This window comes from Labeo rohita, chromosome 18, assembly GCF_022985175.1.
Source record: "Labeo rohita strain BAU-BD-2019 chromosome 18, IGBB_LRoh.1.0, whole genome shotgun sequence".
NCBI classification, from domain to species: domain Eukaryota; kingdom Metazoa; phylum Chordata; class Actinopteri; order Cypriniformes; family Cyprinidae; genus Labeo; species Labeo rohita.
Window position 1 is genome coordinate 3,677,953 of NC_066886.1, and position 17,778 is coordinate 3,695,730.

General features: G+C 29.0%; 1 long non-coding RNA gene across 1 annotated transcript; it reads right to left on the minus strand.

Annotated features, from left to right (window-relative positions):
* Nucleotides 1-210: 210 nt before the first annotated feature.
* On the minus strand, nt 211-17,168 carry LOC127180644 (uncharacterized). Its single transcript, XR_007829676.1, has 8 exons — nt 16,988-17,168; nt 15,553-15,594; nt 14,984-15,047; nt 14,744-14,863; nt 7,701-7,813; nt 7,506-7,604; nt 6,034-6,083; nt 211-308 (listed from the first exon to the last, which is right to left on the minus strand). It is a non-coding gene; the product is annotated as an uncharacterized LOC127180644 (long non-coding RNA).
* Between the last annotated feature and the right edge of the window lie 610 nt (nt 17,169-17,778).

Genomic DNA, 17,778 nt, shown 5'->3' on the forward strand with positions numbered 1-17,778 from the left:
AGCGGCTAGAGAGCAAATGGCCTGTATAGTCTCCGGGGAGCGAGGCGCTCCGTCATTGACACCGGGACCATGCAGGGAGTCTTCCAGAGGTAAGACACCTTCATCATCCTCAGAGACAGAGAAAACAAGTAATGAAGAACCCCACAGAGTGGCTGGCACATGTCCTGAGGGCTTCCTGTGGCCTCCATCAAGGCCCTGGGCTTGATTTGTGCAGAGTTTCCTCCGCTCTCTCCTCACCTCATCAACACAGATCATCTTGAGGAGGGCTGGAGACGGCAGAATGATGTCAGAAGAAGGTGGAAAGGTACCTGAGATGTTTTCATGAAAACAAAAATATATTGTTCAACATATATATAATAATAATCATATATAATCTATATAATATACTATTTTTCCTTAAACTGAGTTAGATGAAAATGTTTTTTTTAATAATTATAAAAATAAAATATGCTAAAGTAGTTGTATTTACTTGACATGACTCAGTATAGTCATATTTCACCTCAATATATAATTCATAAATTACAGACTACAGATTATAAATTATAGACCAAGTTTATATATTTATTATATAATGTATATAATAAATATTTGTGAAATATTAAAATGAAATAGATTTATTAGAATTTTTTTGTAATTTTCACATTAATTTTAAAGTAATTTTGTTGTGTGTTTTTGTCATTTTAATTTTTACATCTATAGTTTTTCCCCATTTGTATTTATTTGCAGTACTTTATTTAGTTTTAGTTTTTACTTCAAGTTAAACTAAAATAATAAAAAAGTATTTTTATAAATAGATAGATTGATTATTTTAGATTAAATATGTCTCAGTATACTTGTATATATAAATGTAGTCATATCTAACCTCTGTATATAATTCATAAATTTTACAATAAATATTATAAATTACAGTTATTTTCTAAAACTATATATATATATATACATTATTTTAATAATATATCATTATTTTTAATATTTATATTTGATAGAAATTGAAAATCAAGTCATATTGTGAAATATTAATTTAAAATGAACTATTTAATTTATTACATTTCTAAAATCTATACAAAAATTATTTTAGTATATTTTTAAATAAATAAAAACATGCTAAAATACTTTTCTTGTTTGGGCGACATATGACTCTGTATAGGCATATTTCACCTCTATATATAATGCATAAATTGTAAAATATATTATCAATTCTAGATTAAAATAAAATTAGATAAAAATAATTTAAAAATTATAAAAATGTAATATGTATATAATTTTAGATATTATATTTTCTACATTATTATTATTGTTAAAAAATTAGATAAAATATAATTTATATAAAAATTATTAAATTTATTTTAGACATTTTAAACAGATAGATGGACATTTTTAAAACATGTCAAATATTAGCATTTACTTTTTTTCCTATGGCAGCAAAGTACTGTCACTTTCAATCAATTTAATGCATTAAAATGTTAATTTCTTACAAAAAAAATAAATAAATAAATAAACTATTTTAACAATTAACTAAATATTATATTTAGTCACTAAAGTCAATTTTACTCACATTTTATGCTCGATGTATATTCATTTAGAATTTTTCTGATTGCACTTCAGTACATGGCACCAGCTTGTGAAACTCTACTACAGCTAATATGTAGCTTAACAGCAAGTGCTTGTACTTTTAGGGCACAAACCTTACTTTAACTTCAATAGAGAGCTCAGCATTAACTCCAGTGAACTAGGACCTTTCCCACAGAGGCCAATTTCTCCTCAGCGCTGTCTATTGTTCCACTCTACCGTCCCTGAAATTATCTGTCCTCGCTGTCTCCCCCATGGAAAGTCCTGCAGTGAACAGCGGAGCATGTCCGCGGCAATTAGCGGCTGGCAAAGTGCTACTTTTGTGCTTAGATTAACTGTAATTTCCAAATAATGACACGCATTTACAGCATTCTGCACGCAGCAGTGAAAGGGCTGACAATGCCTGTGAGAAGTTCATTTGATAGTTCAACAAGAGCCATGATGGGACCCTCAGAAAAAGAAAGCAATAGGGCAATACGAACTCAAGAGGAAGTGAGTGAAAAAGAGGCAGATGTGGAATGAAATTTCCACAACTGCTTTAGGCCACATTTATTTAATCCAAAAAATATACATGATACACCTATATATGATTTAGTACATATGTTAAGGATTGAAATAGAGATTTTGGACATGACATACATTTAAAGTGAGGGGTTTATACATAGAGTTAGGGGTTATTTTGAGATTTATAGGAATATAGAGAGTATATGCCTATATATGCTACTGTTCAAGAGATTGGGGTCTGTAAAATTTTTTGGAATGCTTAAATATATGTTAAAATGTAATTTATTCCTGTGATGCACAGCTGAACTGCCTTTAGTGTCACATGATCCTTCATTAATCATTCTAATATGCTGATTTGCTGCTTGAGAAGAATTTCTAATTCCAAAGCTCAAAATTTATGTTGTATTTATTGCCACTTTTGATCAATTTATTGCATCCTTGTTGAATAAAAGTGTTCATTTCTTTAAAAAACGCATACTGGACTTCGTTTTGGACTTATATACACTTATATATATTTATGCTTATATACACATATTGGACTTGCATGAGTGTGTGTGTATTGAATATTATAATTTTAATCTCGTTGCATAAACAGTATGTATTTTTCTTGTAAAAAGTATAAAAGTATAAAAATAATAAAAGTTTTAAAAACGTAATAATTTAAAATTAATTTTTTTTTTTTTTTTAATAAAGCTACATTGTATGAAAAGTATGAAAGCCTGTTTCTGCCACTGTTTCTGACTTTTTTTCTCTGAATTGTGAGATTAACTTTTTAAACTTTTTTCTTGCAAATTGTGTATCTCGTGATTCTGACTTTTGATAAAAACAAATTGCAATTTTGACTTTTTTCCTCGCAACTGCAAGTTTGTATCCCACAATTCTGACTTTTTTTTCTTGCAATTCTGACTTTTATCTCATAATTCTGACTTTTTCATCACATTTTTGATTATTCTCCATTTTTTTTTTTCAGATATAAAGTCAGAATTGTTGATTATTCTCCACTTTTTTTTTTTTAAGAACAATTTTGACATCTTTCCAGCAATTTGTGTATCCCACAATTTTGACTTTTTTCTTGTGAGTTTCTGTCTTGCAGTTTTTCTATCTTAAAAAGTTCTTTTTTTTTTTTCTCAGAATTGCATCAGACTTTTTCTTGCAATTCTGAATTTTTATTTTACACAATTCTTTTTTTTCTCAGAAATGTTAGATATAAACTCGCAATCGTGAGTTATAAAGTCTGAAGGGGGAAAAAAATATGTTCTCAGAATTGCAAGTTTATATCTCAGTTCTGACTTTTTCTCCCAAAACTGCGAGTTTATATCTCGAAATTGACTTTTTCCTCGCAATTCTTTATTTTTTTATACAATTCTGACATTTTTTTTTCAGAAATGTCAGATATAAACTCGCAATCATGACTTTTAAAGTCCAATTTTGAAGGGGGAAAAGGCTGATTCTGTTCTCAGAATTGCAAGTTTATATCTCGATTCTGACTTAACTTTTGTGTTAGCAATGTGTAAACTCTGATAAAAAAAAGTCACAATTGCGAGATATAAACTCGCAATTCTGAGAAAAAAAGTCACAAATGTGAGGTTATATCTTTTTATATATATATATATATATATATATATACACACACTTTTAAGAATTGCACGTTTATGTCTCATAATTCTGAGGAAAACAAAGATGAATATAATTTCATCATTCTAGGAGACAGTATACCATTCCTGCCCAAGAAGTTAAGAAACACCCACATACAAACAGAGCAAAAGAGAATCAGACGGAAAGAAAGTAAAGCTCAGAACAGTAGCGGCCTGTCAGCTAAAGACGACTGCATTTGCATTAACATGCCTTCATGGCGCTGGCGGGGGGCGGTCGCTAATGGAAAGCCTTCAAGGTGGCATTTTGGCTACCCACTCCTTGCCATCCTTCAGTGGTCATAAGATTCGCGTTGACAGGCTATTAGACGACGGATCGGCTCGGCTCGGAGCGAGGGGGAGGACGGCTTATGAGATGTAAAGATGCCGTAGGGAATGATTGTTTATGGAGGACTGACCTTCTTAACCTCTGCGCCCTCCTCGTATCAGTAGCAAGAAATTATCTTCTTTTTATTAATTAAGAGGCGTGACATGCTCTGCTGGAATGGAGGATCACAGTCATGCTGATATATTTAATATCTGATGTTATCATCTTTGACTTTAGATGCCATCAACAGCAATAAAGCAATGCAAACGCAGCATGTAAATAATTGTAATTGGTACTTCACAGGGCATGATGGGATATGTTATCATCACTGAAGGGCACTGCTGCCAGCTGCCCACTGTCCTGTCAACATATATCGCACACTGGTTTATAGCGCTGGCTAAGAAACATGTTCATAAATGATTGCGTATAGGGCTTTAAACAGTGACATAATCAAGACTGATGCTTTCTGGGATGCAGATTTTGCCGCCACAGGCCTGGACCACATGACACTTTGAAGGCAGATTTAAAGATGCATCGTCAACACATGGATGTTGCTCTTGGCATGCTGTATCATTAAAACCAAGTGCAAATTACACTAGAATGTGTATTTTGCTTGAAAGTATTCAATTTAAAAAGTGTTAGTAAAGACATTTGTGTTACAAATTATTTTGATTTTAAATAAATGCTGTTTTTTGTACTTTTCTAAATTTAGGACTTAAAACATATTAAAATGTATTTAAAATATTATGGAAGCTTATTTCCACCACTGAATAAAATTTGAAAAATGTAACTGCGATCATCTCACAATTCTTGAGTTTAAATCTCACAAATGTAACTTTTTTTATTACTATATTTTTAAAATCTGAAATGTGAAATCTAAACTAAAAAAAAATAAAATAAATTAAAAAAAAGTCAGAATTGTGAGCCTTGTTTGGTTGCTGTGATGATGTGGTACATGAATTTATGACATAAAATATATAAAAATATGTTAAAATATTATGGAAGCTTATGTCCACCACTGAATAAAAGTTTGAAAAATGTAATTGCGACCATCTCACAAAACTTTTTTTTGGAATATTGAGCAGATCTTGGTATTTTTCTTGCAGTTCTGACTCTCTTCCTCAGAATTCTTGAGTTTAAATCTCACAAATCTAACTTTTTTATTAATATTTTTTAAATTTGAAATGTGAAAAATAAACTAAAAATTTAAAAAATAAATAAATAAAAAGGTCAGAATTGTGAGATTAAAAAACAAAATTCCATGGCAAAATAGAAAAGTTATTTTAAATTGTAATCACATTCCACTCAATGTATTTCTGATCAAATAAATGCAACCTTAATGAACATTCCTATTTCTACATTCATCTGGGCTTAGCTGAGCTTGTTTGGGTGCCGTGATGATGTGTTACATGAGTAGATGTTGTCTGGACACATTAACGTTTACACTATAAATGCAACGTGGCTATATGCATCCCTAAACACTCTCCAAGACACACTTTCACGCTGCATATCACTAAAATACCAGGAGCAAATGTGCTGAAGCCTGTTCTCAACCATGGCTAGTCAACATCGATATCTGGGAGAAGTTAGTGGACGTACAGAGGAATGAAGAGCGCAAATGAAGGCCGACATGTAGGCAGTAAGCTGGCGAACGGAGTGGCTCGTGTGTCAATCAAAACAGCTGTTATCTCAGCAGGTGTGCACGTATGCATTAAAACACGCTTCATAACTCTTCACGTTTGAGGAACCCTTCACGACTTCTCATCTCAGAGTTTTTAAACAGCCGTGATCACTAGCAGGTTTCCGGCTACGGAGTGGATGATGTTCTGTAAACAGCGAGTTGCTGTAATTTTGACTTAATTCAATGGCAATTCATTCCAGGGTTTCATCAAACATCACAAGAAGCGGCAAAACGAAAGGGGGAAAAAAATAAGCGTGCAGAGACGCCGGTGCTGCTCTCCCTGTAATTACAGCTATTGATGAAAGGCAAAAAGCACTTACGTGTAATTACGAATCTTTTGGAAGCCCAACAGCTGTTGTCACGATGATGCCTGAGCGATAAAGAAAGGGAATGAAATATGGAAAGGAACGAACCATCACAATGATGAGTTATATCATACAGCTATTGTGTTTCACTAAAAAAAAAAAAAAAAAAAAAAAAAAAAAATCTTGCATTCTTGAATATCTGCAAAGAACAAAAAAATACTTGTGTTTTTGGTCCATAAAACTTTGTTTAAAATAAAATAAAATAAAATAAAATAAAATAAAATAAAATAAAATAAAATAAAATAAAATAAAATAAAATAAAATAAAATAAAATAAAATAAAAGTGTTCTTCCAACCTGGTCCATAAAACTCACTTTAAAATCTGGTAAAATAAAATAAAATAAAATAATAAATGTGTTTTTCCAACCTGGGCTGTGTTTCCTAAAAGCATCGTAAGCTTAAGTACATCATAAACCCATTGAAACCAATGGTTTAAATAAAATAAAATAAAATAAAATAAAATAAAATAAAAGTATTCTTCCAACCTGGTCCATACAATTTAATTTAAAATCTGGTCCATTAAATACAGTGTAAAGTACAATAAAATAAAATATAAAAATAACATATGCAGGTATAGAATTCATGTGTTAAATATAATTGAAAAAAAAAAAGAAAATAAATAAATATTAAAAAAATGAACAAAATATTGTAAGATTCTGCACTAATCACTAATCAAATTAGCAAAATTTTATAGCAAATGTTAGATTTTAATGTCTTCTAATGTTTCTAGAAAAAGCCTATATGTTGTGCGTATGATCGCAAATTTACTGGTAATTCATACAAAAAAAAAATAAATAAATATTTGACATTACACAGAGATTATATAAATATCAACTTCTAAAAATATCAAATTCTACTGATAAATTCAGATTAAGCATCCTGTTCACTACAATATCATTTCAGACTGAGATTTCTGTGATTAAACTATTTTGATTTACCTTAGATAAATGAATAAAATGGTCAAATCAATAAAATAAGAACTAAAAATATGCTATAAACAGAATTAAATTAAACTACAAATTAATAGTAAGAACTTATAAACAATTTTTACTTGAAATAAAATACACTTTAACCAAAATAAAACAAAAAAGTATTTTATTTGAGTTAGTTGACAAGGCAAAACTCCTCATTTTCAATAAGTTTAAACTGAAATAAAATCGATATAGACAGAGAAAACTAATAAAAAAAAAAAAAAACTATGTCAGTGGCAATAGATTCACTGCTGGTTCAGATTTGTATTTCTCAATGTTAAGGAGGATTATCATTTTGGCTGTAACATTAATATTGCAAAATAATTTTGCATACTTCTGTACTTTTTCAATAATTGCTCATAAAAATAAATTCAAATGTAGCCTTTATTGACTTTATGCCTCTTTAAATATTCAGAACTGTTCAGCCCACTCAGCCACATCTAGAGAGAAACCTACCTGCTCTTTAAAAGTCACGACCATTTTCCTCACTCATGTTCACAGCCATGTGTTTGGGCTTCAGGTTTTGCGTATGTATTTCTTGTCAGGAACTCATAACTGCACAGGTGAATGACAGGTGACATTGAATCAGTACGGCCTGTACATTACTGCTCATGCTGTCGCATTTACTTTCATTTCACTCTTCTTCCTCACCTCATTTTATTCTGTTCTTCCTTCCTCCATGTGTCCCTCTCCTGGGTCTGCGTGCTGTGCATCCGAGTCCTTGTTTGCCCGCTTTGATTAAGATGGAAATCAATCACCGTGCACTGGAGGATAATACAACCAAAGAATGTTATATAAGGGCCATCGTTTGCATTAAATCTCTCTAGTTTGGATACATTCAACATATTTCCTACCTGACAGCTTTCCACTATATTCATGGCTCATGTCAGTTTCAACAGTTTCAAAAAAGTGCAAAGCTCACAGACACATTGTAAAAAAAAGATGACTTGCTGATCAGATGATATTTCCAGTGCACTGTCAGTGTTGTAGATTGTTGCTATGTGGTTGCTAGGATGTTTTGGGTTTTAGAATTCTAGGAGTGACTTTAAACACTAATTAACATGAATCAGTTAACATTAATGCAATTATAATGGAAGTCGGTGGGTCTTAAAGAGTACAATTTAAGTATCATTGATATACTATTAGAGTTTTTGTTCATATTTTGAATTGAATAATATTTTTATATTTTCTGTTTTCACGTTAATTTTATTTCAATGTTTACATTTTGTGTTTTTGTCATTTTTATTTGTTTTTATTTTTCTTCCCCTAAAAGTCAATAGTTTTCATTCATCTTAGTTATATATTTGATCAATTTCAATTTTAGTCAATTTTAGTTTTTTTGTTTTTGTTTTCGTTGGTTATTTTTGTTCCTCTAAATGTATATACACTTTTTATTAATTTTAGTTACATTTTCTGTTTTCACTTTAATTTTACTCACATTTTTAAATTGTGTTGTGTTTTTGTCATTTTTGTTTTTCTTTTTTAAATGTCTACATAAGTTTAATTAATTTTTAGTTATATTTTCTGTTTTCACTTTGTTAGCTTTTTCACTTTGTTTTTTGTTTTTTGTTTTGTTTTGTTTTTTTTGGTAATTTTTCTTCCCCTAAATGTCTATAATGTTTGTTTTTTGTGTTTTTGGTCATTGTTCTTCCCCTAAATGTATATATACTTTTCATTAATTGTAGTTATATGTTCTGTTTTCAATTTAATTTTACTTTTTTTTGTGTGTGTGTGTGTGTGTGTGTGTGTGTGTTTGTTTGTTTTTCAGGTTTTATTAATTTCTTTGTTTTTATGTACTTTTTATTAATTTATGTTTTTTGCTTTCACTTTAAATTTAGCTATATTTTCTGTTTTCACTTTGTTAGCTTTTTGTTTTATTTTATTTTTTTTTTTTGTCACTTTTCTTTCCCTAAATGTATATTTTCAGTAGTTTTAGTTACATTTTATGTATTCACTTTAATTTTACTTACATTTTTCCGTTTTATTTTGTTGTGTGTTTTTGTTTGTCATTAGTTTTTTTTCTTTTTTAAATATCTATGCATTTTTCTTCATTTTTCTTTTTCATTTTTCTTCCTCTAAATGTCAACACAGTTTTCATTCATTGTAGTTATATTTTTTTAATTTTGTTGTGTGTTTCTTATTTTTATGCTTTTGTTTTTTTAAATATCTATACAGTTTCCATATATTTTTATTTATTAGTTTTAATGTAGTTTTAGTTACATTAAATTAAACTAAATGAAAATAAGAAATGTAGCTGAAATAAGTTTAAGGTTGATTTATATTTTACTTCATTTCAGTTATGTTTATTTCAGGTAACAAATCATTTATTTATTAATTTATTTATGTTTTCAATAGGAAAGTTTATGCAAGTTAAATAAATATATGTGTTAAAATGCGTCTAATATGATAAAAATATCCAGTATTTAATGTAAAATATTCAGTAAAAGTGATAATGACGGTAACTTCTGCATCATACGTATTATAAAAAAATGCTAATAACTTACATTACAAATTTCAAGCCACTAAACCAGTTTATCCATCTACATTTCTCATCGATAAAAGGATCATTTATATAACTTCACCAATTAAAATAAAGACTAAAGCAGCTCATTTCTGCTCTTAACTGATGTAACAACCTAAATGACCTTCTTTTAATAGATGTGCCTGTACTCTCAGTTAGCATTTTGTTCATTATTACCACGGCATAATCTACATTTATATTTAGCAGACACTCCTGTCCTGTTTAATCTATATACAGCTTTGAGTTAAATTCAATAAAACAGGGTAAGGAACAGTCAAGAGACTTGGAAAAAAATAGCTGAAAGAGGAATTAGCGTTGTGACAGATTGAGAACACAAAGCGCTTACATACAACTATCCATAGGATTGGAGCTGTGTACTTTGGAGGTATCAGAGGAAAACTGCATTGTTATCCTAACAAACGTCGTTTCCAAAGACAAAGTAGAAATGCACACACAGCTGAACATTCACCGGAGATTACGAACACTGTTCTGGGACTGGCTGCCGCGCACACGGACCGCTTTCCCTGTCATCTCTTTCCAAAATCACGTCCAAGAGTCTGCAGAGGCTGTGAATTTTACACTACACGTTTGCTTGTCATTTATCTCTTTGATCGTAAATCCAAGCTTAAATCAGAAAGGACAGGACGGAAATAAATGCACATGATAGCTATGGAAACGCAAAAGCAGGGAGGGTATTTTGTGCAAGGTTGTGTTTTGTTGTCTCATGCAGACTGCACTGCTGTTGAAGGCCTGAGCTCTGATCAGCTCCTCCCATTGATTGGTGATCAATGAGTTCAGGACTGATGGATCTACAGGGAGGATCTGAGAGTCCTGCGGATCCGGACTGTCAGAGTGACTCCTGCATCCTCCATCTCATCCTAATGTGGAGATGCAGAGGCATTCTCCTTGAACAAGGCAGTCAACAGAGACAGTACTTTTATAGTACTTATAGTTATAGGTTATCGTGATAGGTTTCTGTATTTAAACATTTCTTATTTTCATTTAATTTAACTAAATTACATTACTAAAAGTACTAAAGGTAAATAACCTAAAACAAATAAAATATATATTTGTATAGAATAAAAAAAAAAAAATCCAATTTAAAATATTAACAAAAATTATTATAGTATATAAATGATACTATCTATCATTATCTTTATTTTAGGGTTATTACTGTTAACTAAAACACACACACAAAAAAATAAAATAAATAAAATAATGTATTTTATTTCAGCTAGTTGCCAAGGTGAAATTTCTTATTTTTTAGTTTAATTTTAAGTACTAAAAAACTAAAACTAAACAAACTACAACAAAAAAGCATAAAAATAGACATAAAATGAATAAAAACTGCCATAACACACAACTAAATGACTTAAACTTTACCTACAATTAAAATAAAAAAAAAAAAATGCAAAAAAGAAATAATTAAATATTTTTTGTATATTATATATTAAAAAAAATAAAAAATACAAAAACTAAAAAAGTAAAAAATACAAAAAAATTAAAACAGCAAAAAAGATTTTTTTAAATATTATATATACAAAAGTTCAAATAAATACATTAATAATAATAATAATAATAATAATAATAATAATAATAATAAACTTAAATGCATTGTATTTCAAATAGTTGCCAAGGCAGCATTTCTTTTAGTTTAACTTTTCTAAATATTAAAAAAAAAACTGCAAGAACACACAACAAAATTACTTAAACTTTAACTTTAATTAAAGTTGAAAATAAAATGTAAAAACAAGGTTATCAAAAAATATATAAATGCATTTTATTTCAACCAGCTGCCAAGCCAGCTTTTCTTATTTGTATTTAGTTTAACTTTAAGTACTAAAAAACTGCAAAAGCTCACAACAAAATTACTTAAACTTTAACTACAATTAAAGAGAAAAATAAAACGTAAAAAAAAAATAATAATAATATAAAAAAACACAAGAAAATAAAAAAGAAAATTTCTAAATTAAATAAAATAATAAAAAATACATGCATTGTATGTAACTTACTAAAAACTAAAACCAAACAAACTACAACAAAATGTTATAATAAATAATATAAAAATATATAGACATAAAAATAAATAAATATAAATTACAAAAACACAAAACTACTTAATATTTAAGTACAATTAAAGTGAATAATAAAAAAATACTTAAACTTTAACTACAATTAAAGTGAAAAATAAAATGTAAAAAAAAGAAAAGAAAAAAGAAAAATTCTAAATATTACATTAAAAAAGGAATTAAAAACATTTTTAAATGCATTTTATTTCAACTAGTTGCCAAAGCAGCATTTCTTACTTTTATTTAGTTCAACTTTTATAAATATTATATATACATAAATATATATAAAAATGTTATTAAAATACTAGTTGCCAATGCAGCATTTTTTGTTTTTATTCAGTTTAACTTACTAAAAGCTAAAACCAAACAAACTATAACAAAATGTTATAATAAATAATATAAAAATAAATAAAAATGCATTGCAAAAACTACTTAATCTTTTACTACAATTAAAGTAAATAATAAAATGTAAACATAACATAAAAAAATAATAAATATTAATTAAATAGTATGACACTATCATCTAATTTCACTGTTACTGTTTTATTTAAATTATGCTGATATTTACTCACATTCACAGCTCAGCTAAATTAAAATCTATCTATATATATCACACACACAGAGTTATACATTATGCATTACGTATGCAAATCATATGCAAATAGCATTACATCTTTACCAGATGGGCAGTTCTATCAAACTGATGTCTGAATGAATTCAGAGAAGATCTGCTGAGGAATCATGCCAACTTCATCAGACTGTGAATGCTCAGAACCACATCGTTTATAGAATATGCATTAAAATTAATCTAAGTATGACACCTATTATTAGAAGATGAATTAAATAAGTAGCATCGCTGCACTAAATCATGATTAGTATTGCATTGCTCACAACTGTAGCATTATTTTACTATAAAATCACTTTGTGCATATTTTAAAAACGTCCTGAGTTTGGACTACGGTCAATATGAGTGCATTTTCGGACACGACGACTTGTTGTGTGCTTTCATCTGATGGATTTGGGGGCAGCACACTGCTTTATGATGACTTTCAAACATTAATCTCCCGAAATCCTTTTGCAATAGCTTTAAATTAGGTTTTAACCCCACAGGCGTTCCCCATATGACGGCTGTGCTTTCAGAAAGTTTGACTTTCGGCGTGAAGCGAGGTCATCGCAGAGGTCGGCGCTTCAGAGGAACGCCTGTATATTTTGAAAATGTTCCATTTGGAGTCATTGCTTTTAAAAGACGCCCTGTTTGAAGCCATTGCCTTTCAAACACAGTTCAAGCTATTGTTCTCGGGATGGATTTATTCACTTTTAGAGATACAGTGGAACATTTATTCTCTGCAGGTTATCGAGCGGCCCATTTTGACAAACGCATTAAAATCAGTTCACGTCGCATTGGACCCAGTTAATCTTTTCATTACCTTCATTCCTGTTAAATAAGTCTATTTTCTCCCCACTAATAGTGTATTTTCATTTGCTAAGTGTCTCACTTGCTGAACTTTATTGAATTTAAGAGGAACGGCTTCATTTCTGACTTTGTGAGTTGATATTTTAAAGCGGCCTGTTGGGAAGCCGGCAGAACGAAGCTGTGGACTTACAATCAACCGGTCACTTCGTTTTCTTCTCATTTGACCAGTAAGATTAATTTGTCGTTTTAATAAAAACGGGCATGTTTAATTACACCGGCTGATTAGAAAAGATTACTGTTTGCGTGAATTCACAAAACCTGTCGAGAACATACCCGGTCGTATTTCTTCCTTAAATTAAAACATTATATTTTGCATGAAGAAAAATAAAGATTCGTATTATTATAATGCAAAAAAATAACTATATATTATTTAAATGTAAAATATTTATGCATTATGGCTGTATTAGTTGCAATACACTTATTTCACGCTTAAAAAATGATGCATTAGGCATGTTTCTCACATTCATTTTATATTTTGCATAAAGAAAATTATAGCTATTTTTAAGACCATTTTATTTTCATTCTTTTTTCTGTTCTTTACATGACAATTAAACAATTTCCATTACTATAATGCTAAAAAACAATAAATGATATATTATTTAAATGTAAAATATTTATGCATTATGGCAATATTTGTTGCAACGCAATTAATTCATGCTTAAAAAAATAATGCATTAGGCCTGTTTCTCACATTCATTTTATATTTTGCATAAAAAAATTAAAGCTTTTTTAAGACCATTTAATATTTTTTCATTCATTCTTCTATTATTTTCATGACAGGTAAGCACAATTCTTATTACTATACTGCAAAAAATAATGATATATTATGTAAATGTTAAATATTTGTGCGTTATGGCAATATTTATTGCAATGCAATTAATTCATGCTTTGAAAAATGCTATATTAGGTCTGTTTCTCACAATCCTTTTATATTTTGCATAAAAAATTAAAGCTATTTTTAAGACCATTTCACATATTTATATTATTTTGTTGACAGTTAAGCTCATTTTTTTTACTTGTAATGCAAAAAATGATATATTATTTAAATTAAAAATATTTATGCATCATGGCAATATTTGTTGCAATGCATTAAAAAGCTATTTTAGGCCTGTTTCTCACATTCATTTAATATTTTGCATAAAGAAAATTATAGCTATTTAATTCATGCTTAAATTGCTTTTTATTTTATTTTAACAAACATTAACAGATTGAAGCTAATGAGAATCACCACTGAGGAAAATAAAATGAAATAAAATAATTGAAAAATCAAAATAAATCAATAAAAAGCTCAAGCTAAATCTTCTTAATTTTCAGTTAGCTTAATTTTCATGATAACATGTCACAATGCAATTTTTTTTTAGTAGTAATTTTAGTGAACTAGAGAGCGTTTTCATGCAATTTACATGTTTATAAATGCATGTACTCCTCCGATGTTTAGCATTCTCCAAAAAAGTGCACATATATCAATTTCAGCACATAAATGACATGCGCCCTATAGAGGTCAGCTGGGACTTTTTTTTGTCTACGAGGCTTGTTTAGATGAGCTGCATGAAAGCTCCCTTGTCCTTAAGCATCTGTCCTTGAGAATAAACTCAAACCCTTGAATTTCCTCATCTGTATGTGCGCCTACCTTGGACGTGCATATGCTTCTGTGTTTAATTCATCCTCCAAAGTGACAGTAATTGCTTGACTCATGTTTGTCTGGCCAAGCACAAATTCCAGCAGTGACCAGGCATCTGTCACATCATATCTGTGAAAGCCAGAGTAAAAAATGAAAGCAGGACACTGGGTGCTCAGAGCTCACTAATTGGGATCGAGGAACATCTTGTTGAACCTCTAAGGAACAAGAACATGTGCTTTATTCCCTCACCTCGTGCACGTGGAAGCAGTGGAGGATGTATTATGGGGTCGTTCTTCCAAAACACTCCACACAGCTGAAATAAAGAGAGAGAGACAAGAAATTTAAAAATGCATTTGAGAGAAAATATGAAAGAACATTTAATCTCCCCAGAGTTGATGGGCAGTCATATGTCTCTCAATTACATCACTTCCTGGTGTTTCTGACACACGAGGAGCTCAAAAACCCATGAAATAACCCAATTTGCAACAGACAAATGAAGTACTCATGTTATAAGAATTATACACTGCATTGGCTGCAACAGCTGGAGAACCGAAATACTGCTGTATCTTATTATAAATAATATATATATATTAACTAGTTAAACATTATTTTTGGGCCGTTAAGCTGATAATCGATGTAAAATCTGATCACAAATGAGATTCTGTGCCTATAAGAGTAAAATAATGTCCTGTTTTGTTTTCTTGCAGGTATAAGTTAATATTTTAAAGCAGAAAAGGTTTGCATGTAAATTTCAGTAGTGCATAATGCATCATATCATAAACAAGATGAACGATTATCAATGCATGAATCAAACTCACTTTAAATGTCAAATATCCGACATGGATTTCTCGTATACAACCCTGCAGGGGGGAAACAGAAGAAAATCAGTTCACGTCACGTTGGGCCCAGTTTGCATTTTAAATTCATACTAATATATAATTAATGAAATAATAAATTAATAATAATTTATTTTATTTATTTATTTTTTTTTTTTTTTTTTTTTTTTTTGCATTTTAAATTAATTCAATAATTAAATTAAATAATAAAAATAATAATTATTTAATTAAAAAAATATTTAGCAAAATAATTATTTTAAATAAATAAGTTCATGTCACATTGGACCCATTTGTTGTAATTTTTTGCATGTAAAATTAATTAAATAATTAAATAAAATAATAAAAATAACAATTATTTAATTAAAAAAATATTTAGCAAAATAATTAATTTAAATAAATCAGTTTATGTAACATTGGTCCCAGTTTTTGTAATTTTTGGCATTTAAAATTAATTAAATAATTAAATTAAAAAATAATAATTATTTAATAAAAAAAATATTTAGCAAAATAATTCATTTAAATAAATCAGTTCATGTCAAATTGGACCCATGTTTTGCATTTGAAATAAATAAATTAATTAAATAATTACAAATAATAATTATTTAATAAAATTAAAAATTCAGTAAAATAATTAATTAAAAAATAAATTAAAATCTATTTAAAACACAAGAAAATACGTTCATGTCATATTGGACAAAGTTCCAGTAATTTTTTGCATTTTAAATTAAATAATTAAAAATAATCATTATATAATAAAAATAATAATAATAATTTAGTAAAATAATTATTTTAAATAAATAAATGTAAAAACAAACAAATAAATAAAAGTGTATTTTCATTAGCTGGTGTTTAATTGGAGCAGCTTTTTGTCAAAGAATGGTGGTCACCATTCCAGCTCATTTTCTGGATCACTGCCCTTTTAAGCCAATAAAAATGGAAAAATATGCATTTGGCTGGTAAGACTGATCGGTCGGTAATGCTTTTGATTAAACAAGGAGCTTTGATTTGATGCATTTTTTAGACTCTAAACAAAAAAGATTAATCAAGGTCACTTGGAATACTGGCGATTTCTGACTCTGTTTTCCAAACATAATTTTTTTTTCATTAACAAATCAAATTGCTTGAATTTGAACTTCTGCATCTTGCCGACACTTGACTACAGAATCGCAATCTTAATCTACAATATATTTATTTAAATACCTGCACTTTTGCACATGACACAGTCCTCCCTGCCATAAATGTGCACATACTATTCTGACTTTAATACCCTATTGTGCATTACTTTAATGTCACGTCTTGTTGTTTCCATATTTCTTGTGCAGATGTTGCAATAAAACTCATCCTGACTCTGATTCTAATGCATCACAGAATCAAACCGTTCTGACATTTCAAATGTACAAACACTGAAAAATCTCACATATAAAGCCAAACCCTGATGCTCCCGCTGCTGATGTGGAAGAACAAGTTTTTCACGGCATAAATATGTGGATCAAGGGCAGAATCAGTGCGATTTATGGAAGTTGGTCCAGAAACTGACAGTTCAGCAGTGGTCTGCTGTGCACTGTCAATCTGCTGGACAAAGTAGAATTGGGGGAGAAAAAAAAAAGAAAGAAAGAAAGAAAGAAAGAAAGAAAGAGAGCACTGAGATCAACATTTAATTCACAAGTTCAGAATTATGCATAATTGCATGATTTATTCTCTTTTGCCATCTTTTATCTATTTTATCTATTTACCTCATTTTATTTTATTTTCACAAATTTTGTCATTTTTTTCTTTGCAATTTGTTCAAGCACTGTACTTCTCAAAACTAAGGTTTTTATTTAATTTATTTTTATTTAATTTAAATACAAACCCCTTTTGCACAGAAAACACATTAACATAGCTTTTCAAAAAGCAAAGATTCTCAATTTTGATATATATTCTGCATCATTTTTTTATTTTTGTTTTGCTCATTTTAATTTTAGTTCACATTTTAGTAATTTGTTTTGTCATTTTTTAATATTTCTTAATTTTTTTAATATTTCTATTTAGCTTCAATTTATTGCAGTTTTAGTCATTTAATACTTCAGTTTTATTTTCAGCTTCATTTTAATTAGCTGCCAAGGCAACATTGTTAAGTTTATGATTTTCATTTATTATTTATATTTCATTTCAGCTTTGTTTCATTTTTTTATTTTAATATTTATATTTCAATATTTATATAAAAAT